The sequence below is a fragment of the Tamandua tetradactyla genome, assembly GCF_023851605.1.
Source record: "Tamandua tetradactyla isolate mTamTet1 chromosome 4 unlocalized genomic scaffold, mTamTet1.pri SUPER_4_unloc_2, whole genome shotgun sequence".
Classification (NCBI taxonomy): domain Eukaryota; kingdom Metazoa; phylum Chordata; class Mammalia; order Pilosa; family Myrmecophagidae; genus Tamandua; species Tamandua tetradactyla.
Genome location: NW_027518241.1, coordinates 30,834 through 55,590, shown reverse-complemented (window position 1 = coordinate 55,590; position 24,757 = coordinate 30,834). Strand labels below are relative to the sequence as shown.

The 24,757-nt window shown below is 37.4% G+C and overlaps 1 pseudogene across 1 annotated transcript in view; it reads right to left on the bottom strand.

Moving 5' to 3' along the window:
- The window catches only part of LOC143672724 (3'(2'),5'-bisphosphate nucleotidase 1-like), a 60,049-nt pseudogene that overhangs the window by 8,080 nt on the left and 27,212 nt on the right, over window positions 1-24,757 (bottom strand). The window contains exons 2-6 of the transcript XR_013170002.1: window positions 10,775-10,902; window positions 3,683-3,787; window positions 2,778-2,885; window positions 1,488-1,536; window positions 70-161 (exon numbers count right to left, since the gene is read on the bottom strand). The product of XR_013170002.1 is annotated as a 3'(2'),5'-bisphosphate nucleotidase 1-like (transcript). The remainder of the gene's footprint in view (window positions 1-69; window positions 162-1,487; window positions 1,537-2,777; window positions 2,886-3,682; window positions 3,788-10,774; window positions 10,903-24,757) is intronic.

Sequence of the window (24,757 nt, the reverse complement as noted above, 5' to 3'; positions counted from 1 at the left end):
ACATAAGAAATCACAAACCCTTATATTAACTTATCTAATAAAATATTTTTGCAGCACTTATAGTAATACCTGGTAGTTGTAATATGGCTGGTTAATAATGCCTGCTATTGCTTTTCCTTCATAAGCAATTCCAATAAGAACTGTTACATTGTCAAGAAGACCTAAAAAGAAGAAATGAATGTCTACTTACAGAACTCTCTCAGGCTATAACTTTCATCAGTACATCAATTGTTCCAAGGCATTTTTTGCAGTAAAGGTAAGGGATTTGCAATAATTCATCTATGATAAATTCTTCTTAAAGAGACAAATTATAAGGGAGCTGGCCAGAGAAAGAAGTAGGGCCTAGGGCCACTTAGTTGAGCTATAGTCTCATTAATACAGTTTGCAAACCAATGAAATAAACCAGTCTAACTCTGTAGTCGTCATCATTAGATTCCTCTGTTTCCCCTCTACCACCTTCCAGTGTACTCTGCACTCCTACCGTCTTTATTCCTGGATAACTCTCTAGTTTCTAGACTTCTATTTCAAGCCTCTAAAGCAAGATCTCTCAAAGAGGGTCCATGGACTAACAAACAGCACTAGAATCAATTGGTATAATTTTTATAATACAGATTCTCAGGTTCCTTCCCAGAGTTAGTGAATCAAAGTCTCTGAGGCTAGGGTCAAGACTTGCATTTTAAACAAGCTGTCTAGATGCTTTTATGCACATTAAAGCTGCATGCAGTTATCTCTCTTTCTCAAAGGATTATAAAGACTTTTGGGTATAAAGACTTTTTCCCTATTAATTATGAGACATTTTCTTTTTTATAAGTCATAAAGCCAATAACCTATGTAAGAAAATTAGTGAGGGCTTCATTTCAAACATAAAACTCTATGCTTATGCTAGGCTACTAAATCTAAGACTCTGGATCTAAGCTTAGTCCTTTTTACCATTATGTTGCTTTATTTTAATTTGCTTTCTACTTTTTCCTCATCGTTGGTGACTTCAGAAAGGAGAAATATACAATGTTAATGAAAGTCATCTTTAAAGGTGAGGTTGTAAAGTAAGCAAGTGGTTCACAGATGAGGGGAGAAGTGTATTCGCAGAGGGTAGAGGGGTGGGATAGGCATGGCTTGTTAGTGGCAGAACGAGGGAAGTATAGCTGTGGGTTTATCTTCTTTTTTTTTTCACCCTAATAAAACTGAAGGCTCAGTAAAGTGTCCTTTGTAATACTGGTTTAACATGTGATTCTCACCTGGGGAACAGGAGGAGTATAGGATTGGTAGAGTATCAGTAGCAGGGATGTTAGAAGATGAATTTTCTCCCTATCTGTCCTGACAATCTCTTATGTATAATAACAATTAGCCAGGATGAGTACAAATAGAGTAGCTTTAGGGAGGAGACACAATATATGATCCTGGCTTTCTGCATAACACATGAACTATCAAATGTTTATAACTAAGCAGGAGGTGAACTGCTGTCAAATGCAAACACAAGAGACACCAACCTTCCGTGGACTCCTTGGTTCCATCCAGAGGATCAACCCAAACCTCAAGCTAAAGAAGGAGGAGGAAGACGGAGAGGAAGAAGGAGAGGGGGAGGAGGGAGGGAGAGGAAGAAAAAGCTTATTGTTTTGTAATTAAAGTAAAAGTCCGCTTATTACAGAAAACTATGATTTTTAAGAATTTTTAAATACAAAATGCTTAACTCATAAAGGTTTATTGTCCCTTGAGCACAAAGTACAATGTTATGAATGCAGTGAGCTCTAGGGATGGGGAAAATTCTCAGAGCAGCTCCAAAAATGTTTGTGTGTACGCTGTTAATTCTTTTTTTTTTTTTCTTCTGGCATGGGCAGGCTCCGGAAATGGAACCCAGGCCTCTGGCATGGCAGGTAAGAATTTTGCCCCTGAGCCACCATTGTACTGTCCCCCCATTCACTTTTACATATAAATGCTGGGTTTTTTTTTCTTTTTAATACTGACAGTCCAGTTATCTTAAAAGCATAGTTTATATTTGTTGGAGAAAAATAAATCATTCAAAAATCGCAGTAGGTTAAACAAAGAAATACTTTCTTCTCAGAAATTTCAACATGATTGAGGACATGTCGCCATCAACCAGTAGAATCATAATGCATGACCGTGACGTTGTGAGGAGACACCATGTATTCTTTTCTTTCTAACCTCCATTCCAAATAGCAAAGTGTCTCATTCACAGTCAGTGTTCGACGAATGTGTGCTAAGTGAATCGAAACTAGGAAACTAAGATAGTTATTTGGAGTCATGGATTTAACTTAAGCCACTATTAAAAGTAAACAGTTGGGTGGGCGACAGTGGCTCAGTGGCAGAGTTCTTGTTTGCCATGCTGGAGACCCGGGTTCGATTCTCGGTGCCTACTCATGCAAAAAACAACAAAACAAAAAAACAAAAAACTAAACAGGTGATTTTCATGACCTCCTAAAAATACGTAGCAACATGCTTCATCTCCTTCTAGCCCCAACTACCAAGTAAACGTTTTATTACTAAATCTACTAAATAAAAAAATAGATTTTCTTCCCAAAAATATTTTTAATGACAATTTAAGAGTGCATAGGAAATAAAAGGGATGAAACACTAAACTCTAAATGAACAGATCAGACATTCCACAGGGTTGCCTGATACTTCTATGATGGCTCTGAAAGATGACAAATTCCTGGTTTGTTCCTATATTATAATTGTTAACATTATGGGCAAATTTAATTCTTTTACCATGGCCAAAAAGAAAAGATTAAAAGAGAGTTAAATATAAAAATGTACCATACATCTTCCTCTTTAATAGCACTGTATTGTGATGGGTATGGCTGCTTCAGTATTTTGTCCCACTGGCCATCTTCAATCAGCTCTTGATCCACTTCTTCAGAAGGCAGATCCTAAAGCAGAGATAATACTGATGGATGATGAGACTAAACACAGAATACACTTTGCCTCAGGAACTGACAAAATGCAGGATCACAGTTTTTACTAGTGATTTTCCATTTACCATTTGGGTTCAGATTTAAAACAAACCTAATAACATCATAAAAAGAACCATAAATGGTTTATTAAAGTTGACTACAAAGTATCCAAACTTCATTGTCCTGAATAGGGCTTAAAATTAGAAAAAGAACTTTTATGTATTTATTATAAGCTAATTTATACAAGTAGCTCTGGCATCAGATAATTCACCCTCTCAATTACATGAAATGTTAATCCTTCATGCTTAGAGTGTTATAATCTTTGGAAAAGTATGTAAGTACACCTTAATTAAAACATCAACAACAAACCCATTTTATTCCAAAGTTCTAGAACATTTAATCATTTTTATGCTGAATATATAGCTATTACAGTAACCTTATCTTCTATGGACAGTAATTGAGAATAGAGTAAAATATTTTTAAATCAGGTATTTCTTACAAATCTGAGGAATAAAACAATTATTTCCGTGTTGAAACATTAGTACATATGCTTGAAATCATAGCAGTAGCTTAAGAATTATTAAAGTGTCAGGTAGAAATCTATAAGGTAAAGAGGGATTAAAAAATATAGCAGGCAATGACATGGTGGCTCAGTTGCAGAATTCTAGCCTGCCATGACAGAGACCCATGTTTGATTCCTGGTACCTGCCTATGCAAAAAAAAAAAAAACCCACACAAATATATATATATATTATCGCCCTGATAACTCTTACCTCTTCCCCTGTAATTGTTAGATTGGGGAATTTCTGTGCCAGTGAAGAACAAATGCTCATTTGTACCAATCAGTCAGCTGTAATCTGCAGATCTGTTGCACAGGTCTGCAACAAAGAATGGAAATTTTCTCCTCAGTCTGATTACTAATACATGAGCATCAATATTATTTAAATTAATGTCAGTGTTTAGTTTCAGGGAATGTAATACCAAATGAGTCAAGTAGTTTCTTACCTTTTTTTTTTTTCTTCCTGGGATTGATAGTGGTCAAAGTTTGGAAAGGAGTTTTTAAGGTAGATAGAGTATTTTCTTTCCCATTTCAGAAATCTCTTATTAGATGTTTAGACATTATCTTTTTGCGTGAACAGGTTACGTGATAGAAAATTCAAAATTTCTAAAGGCAAAATTCAAAATTTCTAAAGGCAACCATAGTTAAATTCTGTACAATTAGTTATTGAAATCATGTTCTTCATATAGAACCTTCTATAACTGTTACTAATCCTGACAATTCAAGTGGTCCTTATGATGGGTCACTGGTATATAGAAAGAATTTCTATTTTTACTTCTCAAATCTAAAAAATTTGGAAATAAACGGAGTAATATTTCATGTAAAGTTCCCTTCTGGTACCCTCACTCGGTCCCTATGTCAGGTAGGGACATCTGAATAGTCACATTAGTGGAAGATGATAAAAGTTTTGGTATCAATAGCCACAATTTCACTTGTTAGTTTGCTTTCAGAGAACTGTGACATATTGCAATTTATTGATGCCTGGGTAGTTGGTGCCAGACCTCAACAATCTGGATTTCTTCTGTGACAAAACTGATATTACTCTCTCCCTTTTAAAACAAAGTATCAACAGGTGGATATAAAGGATTGGGCGTACCTGAACAGCAAAGAGGACAGTAAGAATCTTTTTTTTTTAATTTTTTAATTAATTTTTAAAAAAAATTACAGGAAACACAAACATTCTTAATATGTGATCATTCTATTCTACATATATAATCAGTAATTCACTATATCATCACATAGTTGCATATTCATCATCATGATCATTTTTTAGAACATTTGCATTAATTCAGAAAAAGAAATAAAAAGACAACAGAAAAATGAAAACAGAAAAAAAACCATACACACCATACCCCTTACTTCTCCCTTTAACTGAGCACTAGCATTTCAAATTAAATTTATTTTAACATTCGTTTCCCCTATTATTTATTTTTATTCCATATGTTCTACTCGTCTGTTGACAAGGTAGATAAAAGGAGCATCAGACACAAGGTTTTCAAAATCACACAGTCACACTGTGAAAGCTACACCGTTATACAATCATCATCAAGAAACATGGCCACTGGAACACAGCTCTGCATTTTCAGGCAGTTCCCTCCAGTCTCTCCATTACATCTTGACTAACAAGGTGATATCTACTTAATGCATAAGAATAACCTCCAGGATAACCTCTCGACTCTGTTTGGAATCTCTCAGCCATTGACACTTTGTCTCATTTCACTCTTCCCCCTTTTCGTCGAGAGGATTTTCTCAGTCCCTTGATGCTGGGTCTCAGCTCATTCTAGGGTTTTTTTCAATCCCTTGATGCTGAGTCCCAGCTCATTCTCGGATTTCTGTCCCACGTTGCCAGGAAGGTCCACACCCCTGGGAGTCATGTCCCATGTAGACAGGGGGAGGTTGGTGAATTTGCTTGTTGTGTTGGCTGGAGAGAGAGAGGCCACATCTGAGCAACAAAAGAGGTTCTCGTGGGGGTGACTCTTAGGCCTAATTTTAAGTAGGCTTGACGTATCATTTGTGGGGCCAAGTTTCATATGAACAAACCCCAAGACTGGGGGCTCAGCCCACAGCTCTGGTTGTCCACACTGCTTGTGAGAATACCAAGAATTCAACTTGGGGAGGCTGAATTTTCCCCCGGTCTCACCATTCCCCAAAGGGAACTTTGCAAATACTTTTCCGCTCACTGATCAGATCACTCTGGGATTCTTTGGGGCATCACTCTGGACAAACCAACAAAATCTCATGTCCTACCCAAGGTTCCATGTACTTATGTCGTTCAACCAAGCTATCTACATAAGTTATATTAGGAAATGCACTAGTCAAAATATAAATTTTGTACCAAATAAACATTTTTTTGCTTTTGTCTCGCACAAAAGTTGAAATTTTAAAATATTAATTACCATCTATTTTCAGCACCCTGCAGTAATGACATTCCTTGGTTCTTTCTCATGCAAAAACATTTTTAAAATTTGTACATTTAGTCACTGTCATTATACACTCTAGGCAATCCTAGATTATACCATCTCAATCTTTATCGTCTATCTTTCTTTCTGATTTCATTTGTGTCCCCAGCCCTCCTCCCTCTATCATTCTCACATTCAGCCTCATTCAGTGTTTTAGCATAATTGTATTACAGTTAGGTACTATTGTGCTGTCCATTTCTGAGTTTTTACATTCAGTCCTGTTGCACAATCTGCATCCCTTCAGCTGCAATCACCCAATATCTTACCCTATTTCCACTTCCTCATGGTCTCTGTTACCAATGAAATTCTCCAAGTTCATTCACCAATGTCAGTTCACATCAATGAGACCACACAGTATTTGTCCTTTTGTTTCTGGGTAATCTCACTCAGCATAATGTCCATAAGGTCCATCCATGCTGTTACCTACTTCAAAACTTTATTCTGTCTTCCAGCTGCATAATATTCCATTGTATGTATATACCAGTTTGTTTAGCCACCCATCTGCTGATGGACATTTTGGCTGTTTCCATCTCTTGGTAATTGTAAATAATGCTGCTATAAACCTTGGTGTGCAAATGTCCTCTTGTGTCCTTGCCCTCATGTCCTTTGAGTAGAGACAGCATATAGATGGGTCCCATTCCCTAATCCATTCTGCCAGTCCATATCCCTGATTGGGAAGCTTAATCCATCAACATCAGTGTTATTACTGCCTGGGCAGTACCCTCCTCTACCATTGGGCCTTTTGGCTTTTACATGTCCTTCTAATTTTCCTTCTTTTTACCTTTACTCATGGTCTTCCTTTCTACACTCTTCTCCACACCTCTCTCTTCTGTATTTTTGTATCTGTCTCTAGTGCTCCCTTTAGTATTTCTTGCAGACTGGTCTCTTGGTCACAAATTCTCTCAGTGATTTTTTGTCTGAAAATGTTTTAATTTCTCCCTCATTTTTGAAGGACAATTTTGCTGGATATAGAATTCTTGGTTGGCAGTTTTTCTCTTTTAATGATTCAAATATATCATCCCACTGTCTTCTCGCCTCCATGGTTTCTGCTGAGAAATCTACACATAGTCTTATTGGGCTTCCCTTGTATGTGACGGATTGCTTTTCTCTTGCTGCTTTCAAGATTCTCTCTTTCTCTTTGACCTCTGACATATTGATTAGTAAATGTCTTGGAGTACGCCTATTTGGATCTATTCTCTTTGGGTTATGCTGCACTTCTTGGATCTGTAATTTTAAGTCTTTCATAAGAGTTGGGAAATTTTCAGTGATAATTTCCTCCATTAGTTTTTCTCCTCCTTTTCCCTTCTCTTCTCCTTCTGGGAGACCCACAACACGTATATTTCTGCGCTTCATATTGTCCTTCAATTCCTTGAATCCCTGCTCATATTTTTCCATTTTTTTCCCTATAGTTTTTGTTTCTTGTTAGATTTCAGATGTTCCGTCCTCCAGTTCACTAATCCTATGTTCTGTCTCTTGAAATCTACCATTATAGGTTTCCATTGTTTTTTTCATCTCCTCTACCGTGCCTTTCATTCCCATAAGTTCTGTGATTTGTTTTTTTAGACTTTCAATTTCTTCTTTTCGTTAATTCCCTGACTTCTTTATATCCTCTCTCAGTTCATTGATTTGGTTTTTTGATGAGGTTTTCAATATCTGTTCGTATATTCTGAATTAATTGCTTCAGCTCCTGTAGCTCATTTGAATTGTTGGTTTGTTCCTTTGACTGGGCCATATCTTCAATTTTTCTAGGGTGATTTGTTATTTTTTGCTGGCGTCTGGACATTTAATTGCCTTAATTAGTTTATTCTGGAGATTGCTTTTACTTCTTTTACCTAGGGTTTCTTGCTGGATGAATTTGTTGTCTATCTGTTCTTTGACATTCAGTTCAGCTTTAGCTGGACCTCTAGCTTAGGTTTTGTTTAACAGAGGAGAATTTTTCAGTTCTTGTTTTCTTGTTTCTTGCCCTGCTTGTGTGGTGCCTTTCCCCCCCACACACTTAGAAGCATCTACTTAGGTATTATAGACCCCAGTTGGATTTTCCCAGACCAAACTGGTCTCCTATCAGGAGGAAAGAGTCACCTGCATCGGTATTCCCTCAGGGTGAGACCCAGCAGGTTGAAAGACTTTCCTGTGAAGTCTGTGGACTCTGTTTTTCGTATCCTGCCCAGTATGTGGTGCTTGTCTGCCTGTAGGTCCCACCAACGTAAGATGATGCGGTACCTTTAACTTTGGCAGACTCTCCCTGCTGGCACATGGTGGAGACAGAGGAGAGGTTGCAGGCTGGTTTTAATGGCTTGAAGTTACCAAGCCCTGGGTTCTGAATTCCTTGAGGGAGGGATTCCACCTGAGTTGGGCTTTACCCCTCCCCTGGGGAAGGCAAAGGCTCCAGATAAGCTCTTAAACAACCTTGTTTCTGCCTATGTCTGGGGCAGTTGCAGCCTGAGAAGTCCTGCCGCTGAATCCAGAGGCAGTCAAGGCTTTGTAGAAAGACAGCCACAAAAACCTGTTTCCTTTTTTTTTTCTCTTTTTCCGTCAGCCCTGCCCCCTCAGCTTCAGGGCAAAAATGAGCGACCTCTGCTCTGACCAGGTTCACTTGAGCTGGGGCCTATTTCTAGTAGCCAGAACTTGTTAATTAATTCCACAATTGGCATTTAGTTGCCTCAGCCCCTGTTCCTGGTAAAGTCTGTTTCCTTTCTGCTCTGGGAAGCAGCCTGTTGGGGAGGGGCGCCAGCTGCCACGGCTTGGGGAACTCACGGTTCTGGGGGGGGCTTGCAGCTGGTCCAGCTGGTCCAGACTGGGGTACGCTGTGTGTCCAGTCACTGACGTGGCCCAGGAGCTGTTCTGTACTGTTTCTGGTTATTTAGTAGTTTTTCTGGAGGACGAACTAAAATGTGCTCATTGTTAAGCTGCCATCTTGGCCTGGAAGTGACAGTAAGAATCTTACTACTTTTTCTTTAACTTGCACAATGTATTTTTACTAACCCTTAGCTATAGGATATAAAATTGTACATCTAATAAAAGCACAACCTTTAAAATCAAACCAAACAAGTAAGTCTTGCTAAGAAAAAAATGGGGAAGGAAATAATCCAAAATGTTGGCAATGGTAGCATGATGGGTGATTTCTTGCTGTTTTTCTCTATTTCATAATTTTTATAAAAGGAAAACCTTTATAATAAAGAAAAGACAATATGATTAGCAGCTTTCTAAAAGCAGCTGTATAAGAATGTTGACTTAACATTGAGCATGCAAATGGTCAACTTAAACCTTTCTCACATGAACTTGAATCCTATTTATCCCACATTATTTCAACATGAACACAGAACTTAATAATTATTCCTGTTAAAATATCTTATTGATTTGGCCCACTTTTCTTATAGGTTGCCATTATTTTGAATACTTATTCTCTCATCCAATACATTAAGAAGTCCCCCCAGCTTCATTTTATACACAAATCTGATAAGCATGCTTTCTATATCATACTCTTTCACAAAAGTTTTTAGATGATGCATTTGATAAATTTTAAAAAATATATTTAAATTAATGATTAAACAGAATAGGACAGGTCAGGAGCAGAGTCCTGTGACCTGCCACCAAGATCCTTCTTTTGAGTTGAAAATGAATCATGAATTAACATTTTTGGGTAATGCTGTTCATCTAAATATAGATGTACCACTAGTAGGTCAAGATGCGGATTGGGAGATATCATCTATATAATTATGAATGGCTTGAAACTTTTTTTTTAATAGAAAATGAAAGCCCATGACACATGTTTAGCTGAAACCAAGACACCCTTAGTTCTCCTACCTGTACTATCAGGCCCATAATTTTATCAAAAAAGGAAATGAGATTTATTTCACAAGAATTTTCTAATGATTTTTATTTTTAAGTTTTGAAAGCAGTTATGTTGAATGCCTACAAGTGGCTCAAGTGAACTTAGTTCTAAGTTGTGTTTTACTCATGTATCAGGCTGTCACTTCTTCTTTTTCTATGGCAACAGCCATAGTTAGATGTCTGACTCATAAAGGAGTGACTTTACTACGTGAAAATTTGGTTCTTTATAAATTAAAAGATCCTATGTTCTCTATTTCAAATCATGAAAATGTTAATAACTAATTATATCTGAAATTTTCTCACTTGAACATAATTACAATACAATCTTCATTAAAGATTATTAAAAGATTTAAGATTAGTCAGTATACACAAAGTTACATTTAAAGTTTGTAATGTGAAGTAAAAAGCCCAAATCATGGGTGGGCAATGGTGGTTCAGTGGCAGAGTTCTCACCTGCCATGCTAGAGACTCAGGTTCGATTCCTGGTGCCTGCCCACAAAAAAAAAAAAAAAAAAAAGGTCAAATCTTGGGGAAGAGATTATTTTTTAAACTAAAATACATGCATAGTAGTATTTATTTTAATTAGCTATCACTATAAAGTATATTTATGATAATTCACCTAAGTTTTTAATTATCATACTGGAAAGAAAAACTTTATTTTGGGTTTCTTTACCAAGAGGAAAAAAAACCCTCAAAGCTTTGAAGATAGAAGATTCTTATTTACATGCCACTTTTACTAAGTATGTTAAATTCACAAAGGATTACATGGCTTTGTACAAAGCTCAGTTACAATCCCTGGAGTTGGACAGTGATCAGAAGGCCCAGTCATTGGGTCTTAGATGTAGGAATTCTGTTCATTTTCAAAGCATAAATGGAGCCTACGTGAACTAAGGGTCTTGTGATCACCTTAAGGGAGTTACCACATTAACTGTTAGTCTGTGTAGATTAGTAATCCTTTAGTTAAAGCTCAATGAACATGAATACACTTGGCATGAGATGAGATTTGACTTTCGTACCTTCTCCACGATACCCAGGTCTCCTTCAGCAATAACACCTCTGACTATCATTCCTGTCTTTTGAGCAATAGAATATGCCGAGGCAACTAAACGCATCAACACGGTGTAACTGGAAGCCATGATAAGCCCTAAAAGAAGTTGCAGAAAATGTTTTGTTATTTTCAAAGCCAACTACTGGTTTTATTTACTTGAGCTAAATTCAAGACATTATTGACTACTTTCTTGGGAATGCCCCAATTAATTAAATTCTTAAAGGAGGCTTAGGAAAACCTACATTTTCAGCACAAGCTTTCTCAGTAAATCCTCTAGCGTACTTTCTTGTTGCAGATGGTACGTTTTGTAGCATGGGAGAAACCTGCTCAGGCTGCTGATTATGTGAAAACGTTCTGTGTGTGAAGTGTGTAATGTACAAAGGCTGTGAAAGGTGCTCTAAAGGATAAAAATACAAGATGTAGGGGTATGCAAGGGTAGTTCAGTGGTAGAATTCTCGCCTGCCATGCAGAAGACCTGGATGTGATTCCTGGCTCATGCACTTTCCAAACAAACAAACAAACAAACAAACAAACAAAAACCAAACAAAACATTCAGCAATGGTACTGCAATAAGGAGATATTCACATGGAAAAAGAATGAAATGTGAACCTTGCTATATACCATACAAAAAAAAAAAAATAGAAGATAAAACATCTGCCCTTGAGGAGCTAATATTTTAGGGGATTGGGGGAAAAATAATGTCTATAACACAAAAATGATAAATGCCAAGAGTTAGGAATAGTATAAGGGACATATGTGCATATGAGGGGTAATTAAAAAGGAGAGCGATAACATGTATTTATATTTTTTTCTGAAAATCAAGTGAATGTTTTTAGAGACTGAACAAAACAATCAACTAGGTAGACCCATTCCAATCAACATGGCAAAATGAGATGTTTCAGGGCTCTGTCCCACCTACAAAGCTTTGAAGTACCAGTAAGAACTGGAAGAAACATATTTCTCAAAGCTATGGAAAATTAGTTAAGGGACTACAGTGACAGGGCAAGTACCAAATCAAGGAAAAAGTTATTGCAAAGCATTAGGCTCAACTGTTGCCCTGGTTGGCCTTTCTCCTACCCATTACTGTTTGGCATGGAGACGATCTGTCCTTCCATTATGGATCTCTGGTCTTAGATCCGAAGGAGGCAGAGCAACTCTTGCACACTTCATGGGAGCACATATTTCTGGTTCAGTATGTCTGGTGGTGGTCTGAGAACTCACCTTCACCAGAACTTGCCCAGCCTGAAGAAGGCTGCTCATGGGACTTTTCTATAGAACACTGTGAGTGAGCATTCAGGTTGTGCTGCCTGAGGCAAGGGATTGCTAGCTACAGGACATACAGTGCAGTGCCCTGAACCATGACAGAATTATTTCCCAGGGAAGAAGGGCAATTCAGAACCAGGGAAACAGGGAATTCCTACGGTCAAACATGCGTGCCCAAGACAAAACCCATGTAGAGAAACTCTGTGGTTTAGCCTGGAGCTATTCTCCAAACTCACTGCATGGATTAACCCTGAAGGAAATCTGCAAAGACTGGGAGAGGTGTTTCCTTTTTTTTTTTTGTAAATTCCTGGCATTCAAGGAAAGTGTTGTCATAACACCAGCTCCCTACAAGTTAAAGGAACAGATGCCTCAGAGTCTAAATTTCACCGTTAACACTTTAAAGTATCAAAATGTCCAGATTTCAACAAAAGATTACAAAACATACAAAGACATAGGTAGTATTGCTGTGGCCCAGGCAAAGAAGAAGATTAAAGCATTAGAAACCATCAATGAGGAGGACCAAACCTAGGAAATAACAGACAAAGACTTTTTTAAAATGGTATTCAATATGCTCAAGGAGCCAAGGTTCTTTGGATAAAGAACCAAAGGAAATCACAAAAATAATAAACGAACTCAGAGAATATTAACAGAGAGATGGAAATTATGGAAAGGAAACAAAAGTAGTTGAAGACCACAGTAATGAAAATTTAAAATTCCCTACAGGGGCTCAACAGCAGTTTAGAGCTAGTAGAAGAGGTCCAGAAGGTCCTGAATATAAGACACTGAAATTATTTGGTCTGAGTAACAGAAAAAAAGAAAGAATGAACAAAAGTGAACATGATGAATGGGACATCATCAAGCATACCAATATACACATTGCAGGAGTCCCAGAAGAAGAATGAGAGCATATTCAAATAAACAATGGCTGAAAACTTCCTAATTTTAACAAAAGACACAAATATACACATCCAAGATGCTCAATGAACTCCAAACAGAATAAAGCTAAATAGACCATGCTGTGACACATTATAATCAAACTGTTGAAAGCCAGAGGTAAGGAGAATTCTGAAAGCTGCAACAGAGAAGCAATATGTCACACACAAGGGACACTCAATAAGATTAAATGCCGATTTCTCATCAGAAACCATGGAGGTGAGATGGCAGGGCATATTTAAAGTGCTGAAAGCAAAAAATTGTCAACCAAGAATTCTACAGCCAGCAAAACTGGCTTTCAAAAATGAAGGAGCAGTTAAGACATTCCTAGCTAAGGAATTCTTATTCACTAGACTGGCCCTACGAGAGCTCTTACAGAGAGTTATGAAGGTTGAAAGGAAAGGATAATAGACAATAGATTGAAGATGTATAAACAAATAAAGAGTCCAGAAAAGATAACAACATGGGTAAATAGAAATGTCAGTTCTATTGTATTTTGATTCTTAACTCCACTTTTTACTTCCTACAGGATCTAAAAGGCAAATATATAGAATATAATGATGATAAATCAGTGGTTTTGGACTCATAATGTATAACCACGCAATCTGTGACAAGAACTACATAAAGGTGGGGGGACCAAGTTTGTATATACTTTTGAAGTTAATTAGCATCACAGTATACAAGATTGGTATAGATTTAGGATGCTAAATTTAAACCCCATTGTAACTACAAAGAAAATACTGGAGAATATGCAAGTTCATAGAGACAGAAATAAGAGTACAGATTGCCAGGGGAACAGGGTGTGGTGGAATGGGGAGGAGTTAATGCATAATGAGTATATGGTTTCTGTGTTTGGGGAGATAGAAAAGCTTTAGTGATGGGAGGTGGTGAGGGTACTGCAATATTGTGAATATGATTAATCCCATTCAATGGTGTGCTTGAGATGAGAAAGTTTATGTTATATATATTACATGACAGTTTTTTTTTTAAAAAGTCAAGAACAGCTAAAGGGGCAATGACAAATACAACACATGGTGCTCAACAGACTAGCAAAGGAGGATAAAAGCCTCAAAGGGAGTTGTTGAGATGTGAAAAGACTGGAATAGAGACTGTAAGTTTTACAGCAATGTTAAATTTCTTGAACTTGATACCTGCACTTAAGGTAGTTACATAAGTGAATGTCCTTGTTTGTAGAAAATGTACATGGCAGAGCTAAGTGCTCAAGGAGGTGAAGGATATATACAACTTCCACTCAAGTGTTCAGAAAATGGACTGATAAATAGATTAATAGATAGGCAGATACAATGATATGGTAACTATGGCAAAATGTTAAAACTCGGGGATCTGGGAATCTGGGGAGTGATGGATGGAGTCCTTTGTGTGGAGTTTGTATTATTTTTGTGATTTTCCTATAAGTTTGGAAGTATTTCAAAATAAAAGTTAAAAAAATGAAGCAGCTGGCTATTGTCTTACATCCTTATCAGCAGTCAAAGAGAAAAAGCAATATACTAACTGGAGCAAAGACCAGTCATCCTGAAAAGTAATGAGTGTCAGAGAAGTTGTTGGTGCCAATGAAATAAATGAGGGGAAAACAGCCTTTAGAATCAAGTACATTCTGCTTTGAAAGAAATCCTGGAATTTCAGTCACTGAGTTTAATGTGGTGCACCACTCAGATTCCCCTAGTGAAGGACACTTATTCCATCAGCTGCTTAACTGTCTACACATGGTCCATTGCAGACACCCTTATTCGGAAGTTTATCTGCTGAAAAGAGCCAGTTTACCTGAAACTGGTCAAACAGTGGGTTAGTTTAAAACCCATTTCCTGCCCCAACTGCATCACTGCTCCAGCTCCTAGCAAAACTCTTCCACCTCTAAATCAAATCAAGCCAATGTTATTTTAATGGAATGAGGAAAAATACATAGAATATGAGACATTATAAACCTCAATTCAGTAAGGCATTATTCTACCACCAATTTCTGACTCAATGTTTAATTTTATGTTTTTATATCTTAAAATCTTTTACATCTTAACCTCTTTACATCTTGTTTTTTTACCCAATTTCAATTCAAGAATTATAAACATAATCGAGCTAGTAAACAAGCAAAGTATTGGTAAATCTTCAGAAGGAAGATTTTTCTTCTTTCCTTCTTTCTGAAGAAGGAAATTGAAATTGATATAGAGTAATAAATATCACTCAGAACACCATGCATCTGGAATGGAGATGAAAGTATAGTAGGTGTCTATATATTTGAATTTTGCTCATTTTTATTATACTTATAATCAGGCTAGATTAATTTTCTTGGTATACTAGATGTTACACTTTGAATAACTAAATTGGTTATGATTATTACTAATTCAGGAGTATCCCAAATAGCTCAAACAGGAGAGAGAATTTAACAACTACTTTGTTGGCCTTCCTCTACTTTCTCAAATCCATGACCAGTCATATAATTGATTTATTTTGCACTGGAAAAGTAGTCTTCAGGCAACTTATTTGTACTATCCAGATGTCTAAACCACTAAAGGTATCTTAACAGGTATTATACTGAGTCAGTCCCCATGTTATATAAAGCTCCACTTGTAAAAGGCAGATCATTTTTCCCTCGCTATATGGTGTTGTTATAACTTTTTAAAGATATCATTTACTTTTGAACCAATTAAGTGATCATTTGAGCCCGACAGGCCTCAAATATGACTAAATCGATTCCCTTTACGCTTGCCAAGTCCACAGCATTTTCTTCCAAAGAAAAACTTTCATCCTTTTTCTTTTTTCTATCTTCATCACAAAATGTTTACAGTGTTTATGAACCACCATTTAAAGCTTGCATCAGTTTTACAAGAAATAAGAATGTAAGAAACTGAGGTTTGATATAAAAAAGCACAATGATTCTACAAATCACTTTTATTTGGCAAATAAGAAAATATTTCCTCCAATATCTCTAAAGTACTGCTCTGGCTGAAAGTGAATTATTCATAAATATTACTATCTCCTAGCCCTAATATTTTTCTTATATCTATTTGAAGCTGATGAATGCAATTTTGTTCTTAGTATAAAAGAAAATGTGGCCAATCATACTATCAAATATGTAAAAAGAGGTTACTTATTAGCTTGCTATTTAATTGTTCCCCTCTTGGACTCCATTTGAGAATTACCCTTGGATGTAGTGGATACAGAGCAAGGCCAAATTATCTGCAGGCAAGCTGATGACTTCCTTATAACAGTTCAAATTACACCCAGTGTACTTGAGTCTCAATCACTTTTTACACCTTCTGGGTCCTAAAATACTTACCTGTTGTGCACTTGTCTTGCTGAAAGTTTACTCAAAAACAACCCAGTGATTAAGAGCATGGGTATAAGAAGCAACTGCCTGTGTTCAAATTCTGGCTCTGGCATCCATCAGCCAAAAGACTTTGGGAAAACTACCTAAACTCTGTGTGTTTCAATCTGTAAAATGAAAATAACAATAGTACAGGTATCGGGTTGTTGTGATTACTAACACATGTAAAGCACTTATAAAGGTTCCTAGCATAAGGTAAGCACTAAATAACCACTATAACTAGGATTAACTTTATTACTGGTTGTCTTGCAGGGAGACGAGGACAGTCGGTGTGAAAGACAAAAATTCCTACAAAGGGTGCACGAGTGGTTCAGTGGTAGAATGCTCACCTTCTATGCAGGAGACCTGGGTTGGATTCCCAGACCATGCACCCCTCCCCACAAAAAGAAAAATTTCTACAGCTTCTGCGACAGTATTTTGACATTGATATAGTATGAAAACTACATGACCCTGACTCACAGTACAGATTCTGTTTCATAACATTCTGGGCTTCAGGATTTGAGTAGTCATGAGAAATAATGTAGAAATCTTAAGACAACCAAACTAACATTTCACCCAAATCAGAAATCTTTACAATTGTCAATGGGACTAGTTCAGGGGAATGAAAAAATAACAGGAACCAAATGAACAGTTCCTTTTCATCGTCTGGGAGAGATATCTCAAATTCAGTAAAAAGGTATTGCACACATGAGGACTGGGATCTAAAAATAAGCAAAGCTTCTGATTAACGCACTAAAATTATTTCTCTTTTGGAACTTGACCAAATGATACTACAATTCAAAGCCATCTGGAAAACAAAAATGTGAGCAGAGCAGAGAAAATTATTTTTAAAAAAATGAGGAGATACTTCCCCTACCTATTAACAAAATATGATATAACATTTGCAACTAAATACTAGCAAATCGAAACCAATGGCACATTAAAAGGATTACACCATGCTATTAAATGGGATTTATACCAGGAACACAAAGGTCGTTCAGTGGTTCGACTTAAGAAAAATCAATTAGTGTTAAGATACCATGTTAACGGAATGAAAGGGAAAAAAAAAACAAAATAAAACATGATCATCTTAATTGATGGAGAAAAGGGAATTGATAAAATCCAGCACACTTTTTAAAAAACACTCAGAAAATTAAGAATAGAAGGGAACTTCCTCAGCATGATAAAGGGCATATATGAAAAAGTCATCATGCTCAATGAAAGATTGAAAATTTTCCCTCTAAGATAAGGAACAAGAATAGGAAGCCCACCTTCACCAGTGCTAGTCACATCACACTGAAAGTTCGAGCCAGAGCAATAAGGCAAGAAAAAGAAATTGGAAAGGAAGAAATAAAACTATGTCAGTTTGCAAATGACAGGATATTACATTTAGAAAATCCCCAAGAATTCACCAGAAAGCTATTAAAGCTAATAAGTAAATTCAGCCAAGTAGCATGGAACACCATCAACATGTGGAAATCAGTGGTATTTCGGTATAATAGCTATGAACAATTGAAAAAGGAAATCAACAAAACAATTTAATTTATAATAGCATCTAAAAGAATAAAGTATTTAAGAGTAAATTTAACCAAGGATATTGTCATGGTCAGGTTCACGTGTCAACTTGGCCAGGTGGTGGTACCTCTTTGTCTGGTTGGCCAAGTGCTGGCCTGTCTGTTGCTATGAGGACATTTCATACAATTAGATCATGATCATGTGGCTGCATCCACACCTGATTCCATTTCTAATCAGCCAAGCGGAGTGTCATCTGCAATGAGTGACTTTAATCTAATCAATGGAAGGCTTTTAAGAGGATTCAAAAGAAACAGGCTTTCTTCTCTTCCTCCATTGGAGTCGTCGGCTTCACAGCCTGCCCTACGGATTTTGGACTCTACATTCCCATGGTTATGTGAGACATTTTTATAAATTTTATATTTATGGATACTGCCTGTTGATTCCATTTCTCTAGAGAGCCCTAACTAATACAGCTATAAAGCATTTTTGTATGGGAAACTACAAAACATTGCTAAAAGAAAATTAGGTCTTTCTAGAGAAGATGGCAGCTTTGTAAGATGCGCGGATCTTAGTTTCTTCTCCAGGCCAGCTACTAGGGGAGTAGAAACGATACAGAACAGCTCCCAAAGCCACAACAGAGAAAAAAAAGACAGCGTACCCCATCCTGGAACGCCTGGATGGCTGAGAGAAGCCGCTCGGGTGAGATCACCGAGGTGCGCGGGCTTCACCGGGCGGGGCGGCAAGCGGCCGGAGTCACTCCCTTCCCCCTTCCCGGGCCAGCTGGGAGAATTGGAGAGGGGGTCCCCTGAAACCGAGGCGGTCCCCTGAAACCATGGCAGCTGGCGCCCACACCACGCGCAGCCCCCCAGACCAACTGAGAGAATTGGATCAGAATTACCCAGGCCGCGGAGAATGGTGACGGGTGGGGGAGGCCCCTTCCAAACCTGTGACTCCCCGGGAACGTGCACTCTCCCGGGCGGGCCGCTGCCGCTGGCGCCCTCCCGCCACGCTTGTCGCCCCGGGCCGACTAGGAAATTCGGACGGGCGCTTTCCCGGGCTGCGGCGGCCAGCAACCCTCCCCGCCTTCGGACCCCGGGCCGGCTCGCACTCTTCCAAGCTGCTTTGGCTAGCTAACCTCCTGGACGGTGAGAGTTCTCCAAAGTTAAAGGTCCCACAGCACCTTTTACTGGTGGGACCTGCAGACAAACGTGTGCCGCGAGCGCCACCTACTGGGCAGGATGAGAAAAACAGAACCCAGAGATTTCACAGAAAAATCTTCCAAACTTTTAGATCCAATATCCAGGGAAATCTGTCTAAATGCGCAGACGCAAACAGAAGATAATGGATCACACTCAAATAATTGAAAACATGGCCCAGTCAAAGGAACAAACCAATAGTTCAAATGAGATACAGGAGCTGAGACAACTAATGCTGAATATACGAACAGAAATGGAAAACCTCTTCAAAAACGAAATCGATAAATTGAGGGAGGACATGAAGAAGACATGGGCTGAACATAAAGAAGAAATAGAAAAACTGAAAAAAACAAATTGCAGAACTTATGGAAGTGAAGGACAAAGTAGAAAAGATAGAAAAAACAATGGATACCTACAATGATAGATTCAAAGAGACAGAAGATAGAATTAGTGATTTGGAGGATGGAACATCTGAATTCCAAAAACGAACAGAAACTATCGGGAAAAGAATGGAAAAATTTGAACAGGGTATCAGGGAACTCAAGAACAATATGAAGCGCACAAATATACGTGTTGTGGGTGTCCCAGAAGGAGAAGAGAAGGGAAAAGGAGGAGAAAAACTAATGGAAGAAATTTTCACTGAAAATTTCCCAACTCTTATGAAAGACCTAAAATTACAGATCCAAGAAGTGCAGCACACCCCAAAGAGATTGGACCCAAATAGGCGTTCTCCAAGACACTTACTAGTTAGAATGTCAGAGGTCAAAGAGAAAGAGAGGATCTTGAAAGCAGCAAGAGAAAAACAATCCATCACATACAAGGGAAACCCAATAAGACTATGTGTAGATTTCTCAGCAGAAAGCATGGAGGCTAGAAGACAGTGGGATGATACATTTAAATTACTAAAAGAGAAAAACTGCCAACCAAGACTCCTATATCCAGCAAAATTATCCTTCAAAAATGAGGGAGAAATTAAAACATTCTCAGACAAAAAGTCACTGAGAGAATTTGTGACCAAGAGACCAGCTCTGCAAGAAATACTAAAGGGAGCAATAGAGTCAAATACGAAAAGACAGAAGAGAGAGGCATGGAGAAGAGTGCAGAAAGAAGGAAAGTCAGATATGATATATATAATACAAAAGGCAAAATGGTAGAGGAAAATATTATCCAAACAGTAATAACACTAAATGTTAATGGACTGAATTCCCCAATCAAAAGACATAGAATGGCAGAATGGATTAAAAAACAGGATCCTTCTATATGCTGTCTACAGGAAACATATCTTAGACCCAAAGATAAACATAGGTTGAAAGTGAAAGGTTGGGAAAACATATTTCATGCAAATAACAACCAGAAAAGAGCAGGAGTGGCTATACTAATATCCAACAAATTAGACTTCAAATGTAAAACAGTTAAAAGAGACAAAGAAGGACACTATATACTAATAAAAGGAACAATTAAACAAGAAAACATAACAATCATAAATATTTACGCACTGAACCAGAATGCCCCAAAATACGTGAGGAATACACTGCAAACACTGAAAAGGGAAATAGACACAAATACCATAATAGTTGGAGACTTCAATTCCCCACTCTCATCAATGGACAGAACATCTAGACAGAGGATCAATAAAGAAATAGAGAATCTGAATATTACTATAAAGGAGCTAGACTTAACAGACATTTATAGGACATTAAATCCCACAACAGCAGGATACACCTTTTTCTCAAGTGCTCATGGATCATTCTCAAAGATAGACCATATGCTGGGTCACAAAGCAAGTCTTAACAAATTTAAAAAGATTGAAATCATACACAACACTTTCCCGGATCATAAAGGAATGAAGTTGGAAATCAATAATAGGCCGAATGCCAGAAAATTCACAAATACGTGGAGGCTCAACAACACACTCTTAAACAACGAGTGGGTCAAGGAGAAATTGCAAGAGAAATTAGTAAATACCTCGAGGCAAATGAAAATGAAAACACAACATATCAAAACTTATGGGATGCAGCAAAGGCAGTGCTAAGAGGGAAATTTATTGCCCTAAATGCCTATATCAGAAAAGAAGAAAAGGCAAAAATACAGGAATTAACTGTTCACTTGGAAGAACTGGAGAAAGAACAGCAAACTAATCCCAAAGCAAGCAAAAGGAAAGAAATAACAAAGATTAGAGCAGAAACAAATGAAATTGAAAACATGAAAACAATAGAGAAAATCAATAAGACCAGAAGTTGGTTCTATGAGAAAATCAATAAGATTGATGGGCCCCTATCAAGATTGACAAAAAGAAGAAGAGAGAGGATGCAAATAAATAAGATCAGAAATGGAAGAGGAGACATAACTACTGACCTCACAGAAATAAAGGAGGTAATAACAGGATAGTATGAACAACTTTACGCTAATAAATACAACAATTTAGATGAAATGGACGGGTTCCTGGAAAGACATGAACAACCAACTTTGACTCAAGAAGACATAGATGACCTCAACAAACCAATCACAAGTAAAGAAATTGAATTAGTCATTCAAAATCTTCCTAAAAAGAAAAGTCCAGGACCAGATGGCTTCACATGTGAATTCTACCAAACGTTCCAGAAAGAATTAGTACCAATTCTCCTCAAACTCTTCAAAAAAATCCAATTGAAGGGAAAACTACCTAATTCATTCTATGAAGCCAACATCACCCTCATACCAAAACCAGGCAAAGATATTACAAAAAAAGAAAACTACAGACCAATCTCTCTAATGAATATAGATGCAAAAATCCTCAATAAAATTCTAGCAAATCGTATCCAACAACACATTAAAAGAATTATTCATCATGACCAAGTAGGATTCATCCCAGGTATGCAAGGATGGTTCAACATAAGAAAATCAATTAATGTAATACACCATATCAACAAATCAAAGCAGAAAAATCACATGATCATCTCAATTGATGCAGAGAAGGCATTTCACAAGATTCAACATCCTTTCCTGTTGAAAACACTTCAAAAGATAGGAATACAAGGGAACTTCCTTAAAATGATAGAGGGAATATATGAAAAACCCACAGCTAATATCATCCTCAATGGGGAAAAATTGAAAACTTTCCCCCTAAGATCAGGAACAAGACAAGGATGTCCACTATCACCACTATTATTCAACATCGTGTTGGAGGTTCTAGCCAGAGCAATTAGACAAGAAAAAGAAATACAAGGCATCAAAATTGGAAAGGAAGAAGTAAAACTATCACTGTTTGCAGACGATATGATACTATACGTCGAAAACCCAGAAAAATCCACAACAAAACTACTAGAGCTAATAAATGAGTACAGCAAAGTAGCAGGTTACAAGATCAACATTCAAAAATCTGTAGCATTTCTATACACAAGCAATGAACAAGCGGAGGGGGAAATCAAGAAACGAATCCCATTTACAATTGCACCTAAAAGAATAAAATACCTAGGAATAAATTTAACTAAAGAGACAAAAAACATATATAAAGAAAACTACAAAAAACTGTTAAAAGAAATCACAGAAGACCTAAATAGATGGAAGGGCATACCGTGTTCATGGATTGGAAGACTAAATATAGTTAAGATGTCAATCCTACCTAAATTGATTTACACATTCAATGCAATACCAATCAAAATCCCAACAACTTATTTTTCAGAAATAGAAAAACCAATAAGCAAATTTATCTGGAAGGGCAGGGTGCCCCGAATTGCTAAAAATATCTTGAGGAAAAAAAACGAAGCTGGAGGTCTCGCGCTGCCTGACTTTAAGGCATATTATGAAGCTATAGTGGTCAAAACAGCATGGTATTGGCATAAAGATAGATATATCAACCAATGGAATCGAATAGAGTGCTCAGATATAGACCCTCTCATCTATGGACATTTGATCTTTGATAAGGCAGTCAAGCCAACTCACCTGGGACAGAACAGTCTCTTCAATAAATGGTGCCTAGAGAACTGGATATCCATATGCAAAAGAATGAAAGAAGACCCATCTCTCACATCCTATACAAAAATTAACTCAAAATGGATCAAAGATCTAAACATTAGGTCTAAGACCATAAAACAGTTAGAGGAAAATGTTGGGAGATATCTTATGTATCCTACAACTGGAGGCGGTTTTATGGACCTTAAAACTAAAGCAAGAACACTGAAGAAGGAAATAAATAAATGGGAACTCCTCAAAATTAAACACTTTTGTGCATCAAAGAACTTCATTAAGAAAGTAGAAAGACAGCCTACACAATGGGAGACAATATTTGGAAATGACATATCAGATAAAGGTCTAGTATCCAGAATTTATAAAGAGATTGTTCAACTCAACAATAAAAAGACAGCCAACCCAATTACAAAATGGGAAAAAGACTTGAACAGACACCTACCAGAAGAGGAAATACAAATGGCCAAAAGGCACATGAAGAGATGCTCAATGTCCCTGGCCATTAGAGAAATGCAAATCAAAACCACAATGAGATATCATCTCACACCCACCAGAATGGACATTATCAACAAAACAGAAAATGACAAGTGCTGGAGAGGATGCGGAGAAAGAGGCACACTTATCCACTGTTGGTGGGAATGTCAAATGGTGCAACCACTGTGGAAAGCAGTTTGGCGCTTCCTCAAAAAGTTGAATATAGAATTGCCATACGACCCAGCAATACCATTGCTGGGTATCTACTCAAAGGACTTAAGGGCAAAGACACAAACGGACATTTGCACACCAATGTTTATAGCAGCGTTATTTACAATTGCAAAGAGATGGAAACAGCCAAAATGTCCATCAACAGAAGAATGGCTAAACAAACTGTGGTATATACATACGATGGAATATTATGCAGCTTTAAGACAGGATAAACTTATGAAGCATGTAATAACATGGATGGACCTAGAGAACATTATGCTGAGTGAGTCTAGCCAAAAACTAAAGGACAAATACTGTATGGTCCCACTGATGTGAACCGACATTCGAGAATAAACTTGGAATATGTCATTGGTAACAGAGTCCAGCAGGAGTTAGAAACAGGGTAAGATAATGGGTGATTGGAGCTGAAGGGATGCAGACTGTGCAACAGGACTAGATACAAAAACTGAAAAATGGACAGTACAATAATACCTAATAGTAAAGTAATCATGTTAAAACACTGAATGACGCTGCATCTGAGCTATAGGTTTTTTTTTTCACTATTATTATTACTTTTATTTTTTCTCTATATTAACATTCTATATCTTTTTCTGTTGTGTTGCTAGTTCTTCTAAACCGATGCAAATGTACTAAGAAACGATGATCATGCATCTATGTGATGATGTTAAGAATTACTGATTGCATATGTAGAATGGTATGATTTCTAAATGTTGGGTTAATTTCTTTTTTTCCATTAATTAATAAAAAAAAATAAAAAAATAAAAACAACTCTATAGAAATGTCCAATCATAGGCATCCAGGGAAAGATACCTTGGTTCAAGAAGGCCGATGAAGTTCAGGGTTTCTCTCTCAAGTGAGAAGGCACATGGCGAACACAGTCAGGGCTTCTCTCTCAGCTGGAAGGGCACATGGCGAATATGGCGTTATCTGCTAGCTTACTCTCCTGGCTTCTGGTTTCATGAAGCTCCCTGGGAGGTTTCCTTCTTCATCTCCAAAGGTCGCTGGCTGGTGGACTCTCTGCTCTGTGGTGCTACAGCATTCTCTGCTCTGAGTCTCTCTCTCCAAAATGTTTCCT